Source organism: Pseudopipra pipra, chromosome W, assembly GCF_036250125.1.
Source record: "Pseudopipra pipra isolate bDixPip1 chromosome W, bDixPip1.hap1, whole genome shotgun sequence".
In the NCBI taxonomy this organism is placed as follows: domain Eukaryota; kingdom Metazoa; phylum Chordata; class Aves; order Passeriformes; family Pipridae; genus Pseudopipra; species Pseudopipra pipra.
In genome coordinates, this window is record NC_087580.1 from 4,571,714 (window position 1) to 4,586,471 (window position 14,758).

The window sequence follows — 14,758 nt, forward strand, 5'->3', positions numbered from 1 at the left end:
GTTCTTCCAACAGAACCCTTCTTGGCAGGTGTGTGGAGATTCCTGCCTTGGCTGGGGACCCCCCCAAGGTCACTGCTGGAGGTTGAGAGCAGAGATCTCCCCACGAGCGCTGGTCTGGGGGAGTTCCATCCATCTCTATTTAAGAATTATTGCTTGTTTGCCACCTTTAGTAGAATTGCTTCAACAATTGCTTTAGTGTAGTGCCCTGTCCTACCTTATCCTGTACTACTGGGAGTTTTAGTGTTTCTACTGTTCACTAAATCATTCTGTTCTGTGTCATCATTTGCAAAAATAAATAATTCATTTTCTATCAATAGATATGATTTGCCATCACTAAAGCCTGGGGGACAAACGTGGTTCAGTCACCCCTCTAGAATTGCTCTAAATTTCAGCTGTTGGCACAATGCAAGGTTGAGATTGGATCCAGCAGCCCCCAGCACCTAGAGTAAGTTGGGAGCTCGGGGGGACCACCCCCCTTTCCCAACCCCCAGTGCCCAAAGACCCCCATGGGACCATCCATCCCTCCAGACCACCCCCCTTTTCCATCCCTCTCCCTGTTCTTCCCACTTTTTCATGGTCCCCTCAATCCCCAGCCACACCAAGATCAGTTTTGGGGTCTCAACCCCCACTTTTTCCCCCCTCTCCTACCCCTTACACATCATTCCCCCAATCCCCAGCCCCCTCATGCTCAGTTTGGGGGTCCCACCCTCCCCTTTTCCCCACTCTTCTGACCTCTCCCACCCCTTTCCCATCAGCCCCCAATTCTCAGCCTCCCTCCCCATTCACTTTTGGGGGATCCCACTCCTGTCCCATTCAGTGTTGGGGTCCCACCACCCCTTTTATCCCCTCTGACTCACCGACCCCTCCCTTCCCAACACCCCCACTCACCCAAGAACTCCTCACGTGCAGCCAGGGGAGGCTCCCAGTATTACCAGAGCTCATGAAAGTCCTCCAAAAAAGGGTTAGGTGGAGTCCTGGGTGGGCTCTGAGTGGGTTTGGGGGTTCCTTGGGGGCTGTGGGGTGGTTTAAGGGGGTCCCAGCACACTTTGCGATGCGTTGGATGCCGTGTGGGTGTGCAGATGTCCCCCCAAAGCTCCCCCAGAACAGGGTGACACAAGGGGGGGGCACAGAGGGGTCCCCACTCCTGATCCATCTTGGAGCAACCACACTGGGGGCAACTGGGATCAGAGTGGGAGCAGCTGGGCCCCTGCTGGGCTCATACTGGGACCATCCTGGGAGTGACTGCAATAACACTGGGAGTATGTGAGAGGCACTGCAACCATACTGGGGATGACTCGGATCAAACTGGATTCATTGAATCCCCTGGAATTTACTGGGATCATAGTGGGTGTGACTGGACTCATAGTGGGATCATACTGGGAGCAACTGGGACCATGCAGGGGCAAGTGGCATCCTCCAGGCAGTGCCTCCCATTTCTGAGGAGAGAGTTAAAAAAACCCCACACCCCTCCACAGCCTTTGGAGGGTCTTCAGCTTGGAATGTGGATCTGCTGGTTGGTTCTTTTGTGTGGGTCAATCACCCAAGGCAAAAACTCCCCTCCCCCGTTCAACATCCCCCCCTTACAGCAATGCAGGGCAAAGAAAGATTCCCTGCCTGGTTTTTTTTTTGAACAAGTAAACCTGTGACAACCTCCCAGGCTGCTGAGCAGGGACAAGGAGGCAATGAGGCCCCAGGGCTGCAAGGGGCACTTGTCTCCTCATGGTGGGACTGTAAACGGGCAAAAAAGGAACCCCCAAGGCTCAATTTGGGAGCAATAGTGGGCAGCCATTCTTTGTTATCAGCCCCTCACCCATGGGAGGATCTTCCCCCCAACCAGGTGTGTGCCCCGTTCTCCCCCAGGGCAGCTGAGATTTACTCACAATTTTACATATCCAGCAAATGTCTTACATATTCACTCCTTCCCTCAGAAAGATCACACCCATGAGAATTAGCTCAGAGAGGTCCTTCTGAAGTCCTTCCCAAGTCCTTATTTGGTCACTGGGGGTCTTCTGGTGGCCTCTTGCTGGTCTCTGGTGCTTGTTTGGAGCTTGAACTTTACTTGACCTTGTCTGTTGAGCAGAGTATTTACAGCTGGATACAGAGGGCCCTTGTTCAGCATCTCTTCTCCAAAACCTGGACACTTATGTGACAACTACCCCAACTAAAAAGCATTCAGAAACTTCCTGATTTTTGAACTCCCCTGCCAGAAACTTCCACTGTAAAGGCCCTGGAAAATTGCTGAGCAAGGGAGAATTCCTGCTCCCAGGAGAGACCCCGCCTGGTTTGACGGGAGGCCTGGGAAGGACCCCCCTGGCAGAAGCTTTCCCCCCAGGCTCTCCAAGCTCCCGGCTGTGGGCAAAGCCAGCCCATGGCCCAGCGGGGTGGGCTGGGGCTGCCCAGGGGCAGGAGACACGGGCACCACGGAGCGAGGCCAGCGGAGCCCCAGTGGGCCGGGGCTGGAGCGCCCGAGGCACGGGAGAGGCTGGAGAGCAGGCAGGGAGCCCGCAGGCCTGCCCGCTCCCAGCTGGCCAGGGCTGCAGGCAAAGAGGCAGCTCTGCAGGCCTGGAGCAGCACAGGGGCTCTCCAGCTCTGCCCTCGGCACAGGCCTCTCCCAGTGCACCAGGCACAGACCGGCACCATTGCAAAGGGGAACCTTTGAGTCTCAGTTTCGGGGGAATCACACACTCGCCCCAAGGAGCCACAGCCAAGAGTCTGGGGGCAGCACAGGGCCCTTCCTGGAAATTAGAGAACTTCCCTAATCTTTCCGTGGGCCCACTTTGCCTTTGGATTCGTTGTTTCCATTAATCACAGAGGGGGTGTTAGGCCATAAATCACCTTTAGCCAGCACACAGCAACAATTCCTCACAAGCTACTTTGGAGAGAACACAGCTTGGGAAAAGCACTAGAACTGTCAGTTTTGTGAGAGTTACCCTTGATAAGCTTCAGGGAACAAAGCCTGGGAGAGAAAGATGTGTTCTTGAACCTGGATATCTGGAAACAAGGGCCTTCTGCAGAAAGCAGCAGGTAAGGAGGAAGATGAACAAAGGCTCAGCATTTGTGGGGGAAAATCCCCACTGGAGAAAAAGATGCTAAAAAGACTAAAAGTGTGAACTAATTAGCATAAGCAACAAGAGAGTAAGAGTGGCTAGAATGCTAATTACTGAAATGGAACAATGAAATGATGGCATTTAGAACCGATGAACATTAATTTCTTCGTCAAAAATGTGTAAATGGGTGCAAAAGTGATGTACTGCTGTCTGTGTGAAGGCAGCATTGTTGTTGGCCACATACACAGCCAGCAAAGAAAGTAATGCCTTGCTTTGTCACACTAAACCCACCGTGTTCGAGCGTTTGATTGATCCCAACAATGTCAGAGCATTTGGCAACACCCTCAGCAGTCAGTCACTTGCACTGCCAGCATGGGGGCCAAATGCTGTCCTTGGAAAAAACATGGACTGCCATCATTTCCAGGAGCCCAGCTCCAAAATTTGGATAGCACTTCCCGAATTGGATATGTCTGGGGATTGCTGCCATGCTAAAAGGGCCAGGACAGAAAGCTGCTGCTGGCCTTTGCCTGCCCTGGGAGACCATTCCTCTGCCCCCCAGCACTGGGGCTGGGTGCTGTCCTTCCCAAGGAAAGGGACTGTCATCCCCCCCGGGAGCCACCTCCAAACCTTGGATGCCACCTGCCAGCCTGACTCTGTCAGGGATTGCTCCCACCCAAAAGGGGCCAGCCCAGGAACCTCTTGCTGGCCTTTGCCTGCCCTGGGCACCCTGTCACCTGCCCCTGAAACACTGGGGCTGGGGGTTTTCCTTCCCAAGGACAGTTAATGTCACCGACTTTCAGGAGCCCACCTCTGAGCTTTGGGCATCATCTCTGTCCCACAAAAGGGGCGTTTCCTCAGACCCTTTGTGTTCCCTTGGTCTGTCACAGCCCCAAGAAGGCTGAGACCCTTGTTCCTGACCACTTTTAAAGAGGATTTGAAGCTTGAAGTCTTCTAGGAAACTAATCCAAAAGAGTCCCCCATTTCCAGCAGTGGCTTTCCTACCTTACTGGAGGGAGCAGTGAGAATTTTGGGATGAAGTCTTTACTCTCCTGCTGATGAGCTCAGAGTCGGTGTCTCCTCTGCTCTGGCCACGGGGCAGGGTCTCCCTGCCCTTTGGTCCCTGTCTTGTGGCCACCCCTGTGCCAGGGGATACTGTGCAGGGCACCTGGAAACAAACCCATTCCAGCCCAGCACTCCTCTGTGTGCCCACTGCAATGTGCACCAGACACCCTGAGGGAAGAAACCTTTCCAGAGGAGAAGACTTTGCTCTTCCTGCTGCAGCCACAAATGGGACAAATGAAACCCTCCAACTCTGTCCCTTCTGTATCAGCGAGACAGGCACCACTTTCTTCTGGTCAGGGGGTGTGTGGGGGATAACTCCAGACCTCCCTGCCCCCCCAGCCTTTTCACTTATTTATATGTTTTTAAAAAAACTAAAAATTTAAAGGGCATCAGTTCTAAATTGCATCATCCTCTTCAGTATTTAGTATTCTGTCCTCTATTGGTTATTGACTCTCACTTCTCATGCTAATTAGTCCACATTTTTCAGGCTTTTTATTATCCTTTTCCCAGGTAGGGAGTTTCCAACACCTACTGTATGGTCTTTGTTAACCTCTTCTTTATCTTCTAGTTCCTGCACAATGTCCTTGTGGTCTGTAAATTCTGCATTCCTTGTGTCCAGTTTCAGCAATCCATCTCTCTCCCCAGGCTTTGTTCACTGAAGCAGATCAGGGCTAGTTTAGCAGAACTCAGAGTTGCAATAATTTTCCCAAGCCTGTTCCCACAAGAGCAGGTGATGACAAACTTTGCTAAGTGCTGGCCAATAGTGACTTAAGACTAACCCACTGTTTAGGATGAATATTCTGGTTATGATTCACTAAAGCAATTAACTAACAAGTTAATGAACACCATTCATTTAAAGGAATCAGAAAATGATCTCGTTCCCAGCAGCAGCACCGAGTGCCCGGAGCCGATGTGTGCAAGTGCTGGGCTGGAGCAGAGACGTGCTGGAGGGGCAGATGGCAATGGGACAGCCCAGAAAGGGGAAACGCTTCCCCCCAGGCCAGGGAAAAGCTGGGTTGGTCTCTGCAGCCCTGGCAGGAGAGGCCTTTGCTGTTGGGGGGGTCTCTGCAGCCCCTGAGGGGCTGTGCTGGAGGAGAAGCTGATCTCAAGGCAGGACAGAGATGCTGAAAATGTCTTTGGGTGGGCACATCCTGTGATTCAGGAACACTGACAATCATCCCACAGAGCCTTGGTTGAATCATCAGGTGGGTGATGAAGGGACAGAAGGGCCTGCAAAGCCTGGGAGCAGGTCCCCCATTCCATTGCAAGTGGGAACACCGTGGGATCTTCTGGCAGGGCAGCAGGGCTGGGCACAGGCAAGCCAGGAGATGCTGGAGGCTGGGGCAGACAGCTCTGAGCCCCAGACAATCCCTGGGCTGCCCAGGGCTGCTCTCTTGCTGCCAGACAAGGGGGTCTGGCTGGGCAGGGGAAGGCTGAGGGAGCCAGGGCTGCAGGGAGCAGGGAATGGTGGAGCTGCAGGACAAGGAGCAGAACGGCCCTGCAGGGCTGCAGCAGAGCTGATTGCAGGGAGCTGCCTTCAGGGCAGGGATTCTGCCCCTGGGCTCGGCCCTGCTGAGGCCATACCTCGAGTGCTGTGCCCAGTTCTGGGCCCCTCACTTTGGGGAAGATGTTGAGGTGCTGGAGCGTGTCTGGAGAAGGGCACTGGGGCTGCTGAAGGTTCTGGAGCACAAGTGCTGTGAGGAGCAGCTGAGGGAGCTGGGCTTGCTGAGCCTGGACAGAAGGAGGCTCAGGGGGGACCTTCTCACTCTCTACAACTTCCTGACAGGAGGGGGGGCCCGGGGGGGGTCGATCTCTTCTCCCAGGCAACCAGCAGTGGGACAAGAGGGCACAGCCTAAAGCTGCACCAGGAGAGGTTTAGGTCAGACAGGAGGCTCAAGTTCTTCCCAGAAGGGGTGACTGGGTGTTGGAATGGGCTCCCCAGGGAGGGGGTGGAGTCACCATCCCTGGAGGTGTTTCAGAAAAGACTGGATGTGGCTCTCAGGGCCATGGTCTAGTTGACAGGGTGGGCTTGGGGCATGGCTTGGACTCCATGAGCTCAGAGGTCTTTTCCCACCTCGTTGATTCTGTGATTCCGGAATGGCCCCTTGGTTCCATGAGCTTTTGCAGTGTCACAGTGGCCCTTGGATTCCATGAGGTTCCAGAGGGTCACAAAGGCCACTGCATTCCATGAGAGTACCAAAGGTCTCAGGGCTCCTTTGATTCCATGAGGCCCCACATGTCACACTGGCAACTTGGTTCCATGAGGCTCCACAGTGGCCCCTGGGTTCCTTTAATTCCATGAGGTCAGGCAGTGTCACGATGGTCCCTTGATCCCATGAGGTTCCGCAGTGTCCCAGGGTTCCTTTAGCTCCATAAGGCTGATCTCGGGCTCTGAGACAGAACTGAACCAGCAGTGGTTGTCCAGAATGTGCCCTAGAAAAAATCTGTGTAACCAACTGCAAAGGAGAGAAACCAGCCAAGGAAAGGAAAGAAACAATCAAGGAAGGAACTCGTGGTTCACAGAAGCAGCAAAGCAGGCAAAGGTGGGGTGTTACAGAATCCCAGAATGAAAGAATGTGCGAGTTGGAAGGGACCCCAGAGGGATCATCAAGTCCAACCCTCAGCCCTGCCCAGGCCCATCCCCAAGAGTCACAGGCTGTGCCCCAGAGGATCATCCAAACTCTCCTGGAGCTCTGTCAACCTTGGTGCTGTGCCCACTGCCCTGGGGAGCCTGTTCAGTGCCAACCACCCTGGGGGGGAAGAACCTCTTTCTAACATCCAACCTGACCCTGCCCTGACACAACTCCAGGCCATTCCCTGGGGGCTGTCCCTGGTCCCCCCAGAGCAGAGCTCAGGGCCTGCCCCTCCTCTGCCCCTCCTGAGGAAGTTGGAACTGCCATGAGGTCTCCCCTCAGTCTCTTCTTGTGCAGCTGAACACACCAAGTGCCTTGAGCTGCTCCTCCTAAGGCTTCCCCTGCAGAGCCTTCCCCATCCTGGTGACCTCCTTTGGACACTCTCTACTGGTTCCATCTCTTCCTTCCCTTGTGTCCCCCCAGAGTGCCCCACTATTGAGGTGAGGCCGCCCCAGGGCAGAGCAGAGCGGGACAATCCCCTCCCTGACCCGGCCATGCTGGGCCTGATGCCCCCAGGACAGGGTTGTCCCTCCTGGTTGCCAGGGCACTGCTGACTCCTGGCCAAGTGGGCACCCCCCAGGACCCCCAGGGCCCTTTCCCAGCACTGCTCTCCAGCCTCTCATTCCCACTCTGTCCCCACATCAGGGGTTGCCCCATCCCAGGGGCAGAATCCGGCACTGCCCCTTGTTGAACTTCCATGGGTGGTGATTCCCAGCCCTGGCATCTGTCCAGGTCTCTCTGCAGGGCCTCCCTGCCCTCCAGGGACTCAGCAGCTCCTCCCATCTCGGGGTCATCTGCAAACTTGCTCCATGTCCCTTCCAGTGCTGCGTCCAAGTCATGGATGGAGATGTTGGAGAGCACAGGGCCCAGATGGAGCCCTGGGGAACCCCCCTAGTGACCCCCATCTGATGTCCCCCCAGTCACTGCCACCCTCTGTGCCCGACCCGGGAGCCCATTGCTCGCCCAGCACAGGGTGTGTTTATCCAGCTCTGGGCTGGACACTTTGTCCAGAGGGATCTGGGCACAGACACTATGGGAAGCTTCACTGAAACCCAAAAAGATCCCATCAACTGCCTTCCCTTGATCAGCCAGGGGGTGACGTTGTCATAAAGTAACTCAGGTTTGATCAGCAGGCCTTTCCTCTGGGGAAGCCGTGCTGGTTGTGATACCCCACAGCAGGGTGGGACCTCAGGGGCCACCCCAGACCCCCCTTTTCCCACCTTTTCCCCTGTGGCCACTGCAGCACCGGCTGTTGGGTGGAGGGGAACCCCCCATCAGCCCCCCAGGGATGGAAAGAGGGGTTGGGGACCCCCCCAGTGCAGATCCAACCCCCCCAGAGCCCCAGGGAACGGCTCCAGGGCTAGAGTGATGGGGACACCAAGGGACCTCCCTGGGACTCCTCTTCCTGCTGTCCAACCCCCCCTTTTCAGCCCCTCTCCCACCCCTTTCCTATGGTCCACACAACCCCCACACCCCCCCTGCACTCAGTTTGGGGCTCCCACTGCCCTCCCAATAACTTTGGGGTCCCAACACCCCTCACACTCAGTTTTGGGGGTCTCAGCCCACCACTTTTCCCTTCTTTCCTACCCCTTTCCTATTGTCCCACTAAACCACAGCTTCCCTGTGCTCCCTTTGGGGGTCCCACCCCTTTAGCCCCTCAGCTGAAGGGGCCCCACCCCCCCTTTTTCCCACCTTTTCTCCCCTTTCCTGCTCCCTTTCCCCCATCCCTCCTGTGGCAGGGGGAGTTCAAGGCTTAGACAAAGTTGATTGGAGAAGTCCTGCCCTGGAGTCCCGAGGTGCAGAACGGACTCCCTGGCTTTCTAAACTCCTGCTCCCAGAGGAGCCTGGGGGCAGCTGGATCCAATCTCAGCCTTGGGTTATGCCAATGCTTTGAATTTAAGGAATTATAGAGATGGGATTGAACCAGTTTTGTCCCACAGGTTTTAATGATGGAAAAGCAACTATATTTATATCAATGAACTACTTATTCTTAATAATGATCAGACAAAAGGACTAAACCAGAATTATTTACTACACAACATACACACTAAAACTACCAGTAGTACAGGATAAGGTAGGACAGGACACTACACTAAAGCAATTGTTGAAGCAATTCTACTAAAGGTGGCAAACAAGCAATAATTCTTAATTAGAGATGGATGGAACTCCCCCAGACCAGCGCTCGTGGGGAGATCTCTGCTCTCAACCTCCAGCAGTGACCTTGGGGGGTCCCCAGCCAAGGCAGGAATCTCCACACACCCCCCAAGAAGGGTTCTGTTGGAAGAACCTGCCCCTGGGAAAGGGGACTGGCCCTTTCTGGTAGAAACCCATGGACTGACAGTCCTTGGACTCCAGGGGTTCCCTCACCATCAGGGCCTTCATCTGGGGTCAAACCAGTCTGGGGTCCAACATCTCCTGCCTTGTCCTGGCCCCCTCTCAGCTCAGCACTGACCCCTTTGCAAATGGGGCATTGTCTTGGTGCCATTGCAGGGGGGATGTCCTGCCCCAGTGTCCCAGTGTTCCTTTAATTGCCAGAGGCCCTGCAGTGTCCCAGTGGCCCCTTGATTCCATGACCTTCTGAAACACCTCAGGCTTCCTTTGGTTCCATGAGGCCCCCCTGTCACAAAGGCCCCTGGATTCCATGAATTCCGCAGTGTCACAAGGTTCCTTTTATTCCATAGGGCCCTGCAGTGTCCCAATTGTGCCTTGATTCCAGGAGTGTCCAAATTCTCCCAGGGTTCCTTTGGTTTCAGGAGGTCCCGCAGTGTCCCAGCGGCCCCTTCATTCCAGGCAGGCCCAGGGAGACGAAGGCAAAGACGGAGCCCCGACCCCCGTCAGCATCTTGGGGGGGCGGGGGGGCAGGACCCGGGAAACGGCGGCGGCTGCTGGGAAGGGACTGGGATGGACTGGGATGGACTGGGATGGACGGGGATGGACTGGGATGGACTGGAATGGATTGGGACTGACTGGGATGGACTGGGATGAATGGGACTGACTGGGATGGACCGGGACACCAGGATACACCGGGACCAGGACTGGGACCCAGCAGAACCCCCCGGGAGCAGGATCTGAGCACACTGGGTCCCTCCAGGACCAGAACTGGGGCAACAAGGATCATACTGGGAGCAACTGGGACCACACTGAGGGCTACTGGGAGCAACTGGAGGCCACATAGGATATAGTGGGAGTGCCTTGGAGTCACTGGGATCATACTGGTGGAAACGGGAATGTTACTGGGGCATCTGGGAGTGACTGGGAAGGACTATGAGCATGCTGATGGCTCTACTGGGATATACTGGGAGTGTCTACAACCATGGTGGGGGTGACTGGGACTGTACTGGGAGTGACTGGGACTACGTGAAGGGGAATTAGGACCAGGCTGGGGGCAACTGGAAGGAACTGTGAGTGACTGGATTTACAAGAGAAGCAACTGGGATTGAGTGGGACTGTCAGGAGGGAAGACTCGGATCATACTTGGAGTGACTGGATCTGTGCTAGGGGCAACTGGGAGCAACTGGGACCATAAAGGGGACAACTGGGACCATACTGGGATCACAGTGGGAGAAGCTTGGCCCATGCTGGGAGCATCTGAGACCACAGTGAGGGTGACTGGGGTCATACTGGGATCATACCAGGAGTGAGTGGGATCATGCAAGAGGTGATTGGGATCATCCTGGGAGCAACTGGGAGTGCACTGGGGATGACTGGAAGTGGCTGTGAGCAACTGGGATCATGCTGGAAGCTTCTGGGGGCAACTGGGAATGACTGGGACCACATGGAGGAAACTGGGGGCAACTGGGAGAGACCAGGAGTGACTGGGATCATCCTGGGACAGACTGGGCGCTGAATCCGAAAAATCGGACCGAGAAACTGCTCAGAGACTTTTTTATCTTTAAGCAGCAAGGTATTTGTTTATTCAACGTTGGGAGCAAGCCAGCTCGTGCTGGACAAACTTGCTCCAAGGCTTCACACAAAATCAGCATTTTTATACAATCTTCAGCTGTGATTAAATGCATATTCAAGTGATTCCAACATCTATCTCTGCATATTAATAACAGGCGGAGTATAGGTGGAGCTCAGGCGGGGCTTGGGGCGGTGCTTCTCTTGGCCCTCAATCCTGAGGGGACTTCCACTCTTCCTCCGTGGCTCTGGGGGCTTCAACTCATCTTCCTCAGCTTGACCTTCCTTCTCTTCCATTGTTCTTGACCCGCTCCCTGAAGCTTGGAAAAAGCCCTGGCTCCCGGCCTATTCCTCCTATTCCAATGTCTCCCTGATCCTGCTGTCTCTCTAATTTATCCCCTCTAGGCCTAGGACATGTTCCTGTTCTATTCTCTGAAGCTTTGCTCCAGTCAGTAGAACAGAACGAGCACAGATGGTCTTGGATGTTGGGAGCTTGTTAGCAGGCCCAAATTTCTTAGTGAACTCTTTTGGGCCTGGCCTCCTGTTTCACCAGGGACACAGCCCGGGCCCGGGTGTTCCCATTCCCATTCCACGGGATTGCATTCCTGTTCCAGGTGTTCCCATCCCATTCTAGTTGTTCCCATCCCATTCCAGGTGTCCCCATTCCAATTCCAGGAGTTCCCATCCCATTCTAGTTGTTCCCATCCCATTCCAGGTGTCCCCATTCCCATTCCAGGAGTTCCCATTCCCATTCCAGGAATTCCCATTCCCATTCCACGGGTTTGCATTCCTGTTCCACGTGTTCCAATTTCCTTTCCAGGTGTTCCAATTTCCTTTCCAAGTGTTCCATCCCATTCCAGGTGTCCCCATTCCCATTCCTATTGTCCCTCCTCCCATTCCTGGTGTTCCCATCCCACTTCTGTTTTCCCCATTCCCAGTTCTTGGTGTCTCCATTCCCATTCTTATTGTCTCCATTCCCATTCCTATTGTCCCCATTCCCATTCCAGGTGTTCCCATCCCACCTCTGTTTTCCCTATTCCCATTCCAGGTGTCCCCATTCAAATCCCAGATGTTCCCATTCCCATTCCTGGTGTCCCCAACCTGCTCCCAATGTTCCCGTTTCCAATGTTCCCATTCCCATTCCAGGTGTTCCCATCCCACCTCTGTTTTCCCTATTCCCATTCCAGGTGTCCCCATTCAAATCCCAGATGTTCCCATTCCCATTCCTGGTGTCCCCAACCTGCTCCCAATGTTCCCGTTTCCAATGTTCCCATTCCCAGCCCAGGTGACCCCATTCCCATTCCTGATGTCCCTATTCCCATTCCAGGTGTCCCCATTCCCATTCCAGGTGTTCCCATTCCAGGTGTCTCCATTCCCATTCCAGGTGTTCCCATTCCAGGTGTCTCCATTCCAATTCCAGGTGTTCCCATTTCCATTCCTTGTGTCCCCATTTCCATTCCAGGTGTTCCCATTCCCATTCCAGGTGTTCCCATTCCAGGTGTTCCCATTCCAGGTGTCTCCATTTCAATTCCAGGTGTTCCCATTCCCATTCCTGGTGTCCCCATTCCCATTCCAGGTGTTCCCATTCCAGGTGTCTCCATTCCAATTCCAGGTGTTCCCATTTCCATTCCTGGTGTCCCCATTCCCATTCCAGGTGTCTCCATTTCAATTCCAGGTGTTCCCATTTCCATTCCTGGTGTCCCCATTCCCATTCCAGGTGTTCCCATTCCAGGTGTCTCCATTCCAATTCCAGGTGTTCCCATTTCCATTCCTGGTGTCCCCATTCCCATTCCAGGTGTTCCCATTCCAGGTGTCTCCATTCCAATTCCAGGTGTTCCCATTTCCATTCCTGGTGTCCCCATTCCCATTCCAGGTGTCTCCATTTCAATTCCAGGTGTTCCCATTTCCATTCCTGGTGTCCCCATTCCCATTCCAGGTGTTCCCATTTCCATTCCTGGTGTCCCCGTTTCCATTCCAGGTGTTCCCATTCCAGGAATTCCCATTCCCATTCCAGATGTTCCCTCCCCATTCCTCGTGTCCCCACTCCCATTCCTTCTGCCCCCATTCCCATTCCTAGTGTCCCCAGTCTGCTCCCAATGTCCCCATTCCCATTCCAGGTCTTCCCATTTCCATTCCTGGTGTTCCCATCCCATTGCTATTGTCCCCATCCCATTCTTTATGTCCCCATTCCCATTCCAGGCATTCTCATTCCCTTTCCAGGTGTTCCATCCCATTCCAGGTGTCACCGCTGACATTTCCCCTGCTGGTTTACCATTAAACCAGCACACCAGGTCTGTGCCCAACGGGGGTCCCTGTGGATCATCCAACGCGGGTCCTCCCATGGCTGATGGAGTTGGAGCAGCGGCCGAAGCTCTTCCCGCAGTCGGGGCACTCGGGGCTTCTCTTACCGGTGGGTCCGTTGGTGGGAGGTCAAGGAAGAGCTCTGTCTGAAGCTCTTCCCACAATCCCGACAGTTGTAGGGACTCTCCCTGATGTGGATGCGATGGTGGGTGTAGAGGGTGGAGCTGTCCCACATTCCCTACATGTGTAGGGCTGTTCCCCAGTGTGGATGTGCTGGTGGCTGAGCAGCTTGGTGCTTGTGCTGAAGCTCTTCCCACATTCCAAGCACTTGTAGGGCCATTCCCTGGTGTGGATGCAACGGTGTTTGCAAAGGCTGGAGCTGTCCCTGAAGCTCTTCCCACACTCCGCACACGTGTAGGGCCTTCCCCACTGTGGATCATCTGGTGTCGGAGCAAGTCAGAGATCTGAGTGAAGCTCGTCCCACATTCCTCACACGTGTAGGGTCGTTCCCCACTGTGGATCATCTGGTGTCGGAGCAGGTGGGAGATCTGCCTGAAACTCTTCCCACACTCCCCACACGTGTAGGGCTGTTCCCCACTGTGGATGCGACGGTGGTTGCGGAGGGTGGAGCGGTCACTGAAGCTCTTCCCACACTCCCCACACGTGTAGGGCCGTTCCCCGGTGTGGATGCGACGGTGGGTGCGGAGGGTGGAGCTGTCACTGAAGCTCTTCCCACACTCCTCACACATGTAGGGCCGTTCCCCACTGTGGATCATCTGGTGTTGGAGCAGGTTGGAGCTCTGAGTGAAGCTCTTTCCACACTCCCCACACGTGTAGGGCCGTTCCCCAGTGTGGATGTGCTGGTGCCTCAGGAGGTTGGTTCTCTTGCTGAAGCTCTTCCCACAATCCAAACACCTGAAGGGCTTTTCCCTGCTGGGAGGCTGCTCAGGGACCACCAGCTCGCAGCTCCGCCTCAAGCTCCGGTCGCCTTCCCGGCACACGCTGGCTCTTTCCTCCTCACAGCCCCCTGGGCTGGCTTTGCAACCCCTCCTGCGGGGACATCTCCGGCCCTTTTCCTCCCTGCTGCCTTCCTGCGCCGGGGAGCCCTTCAAAACGGCCTCTCCCACCAGGCTCTGCCGCCGGGATTTGTCCTCCGCGCTCTCCGACCTCACCTCGGAGCCTGGGGCAGGAAGCAACAAGGACACGCAGGGGATTTACCTCCGGCCCACAGGGAAGCCCAAGGACATCCCCCCAACTCCGGCCCCGGCAGGACGGCAACAAAAGACCGACCCAAAGGGGCACTGACTTCCTCCTCACCTGCCTGGGGGGCCCGCGGCATCTTCCTCTTCCTCGCAGCCTCCTCCTCCATCCGCCCAAGCTTTGGGAAGCAGAAATCCTGATGGGGGGGGAAAAACAAGGTGTGAGCGCGTTGCCTTGGGGGTTCCTCCTGCCCAAGTCCAGCTCTAGGACTCACCGGGCAACTTGTGCCCATAAAAACCCCAAAAACACCAACATTCAGCCCAAAATCCCCTCCCAGGAGTTCCCCCTCTCTGCTCTCTGGGGTTAGGGGGGTCCCCCCTGTCTGGCCTGATAGCACTTCTGCCTGCACTGGGGGTCCCCCTTCTCCCGGCTGCCGGGGGTCCCGCGGCTCCGGGGGGTTCCCACTCCCCGGGGTCCCCTTTAGTGTTGTCAGGGGGTTCCCAGGGCTCACTTCTCCCCACTCTGCCTCCCGGGGCCGGCCGGCCCTCCTCTCTCGCCTCCCACCCTCGCAAACCTCTTGGCGCTCTCGGCTCCCACCCCGCCTCAGGGCCCCCC

At 55.4% G+C, this 14,758-nt stretch overlaps 2 pseudogenes; one reads left to right on the forward strand and one right to left on the reverse strand.

Annotated features, from left to right (window-relative positions):
- LOC135404800 (class II histocompatibility antigen, B-L beta chain-like) overlaps positions 1-14,758 on the forward strand; it is a 230,248-nt pseudogene that overhangs the window by 17,740 nt on the left and 197,750 nt on the right.
- Positions 13,073-14,151, reverse strand: LOC135405994 (zinc finger protein 239-like; annotated as a pseudogene).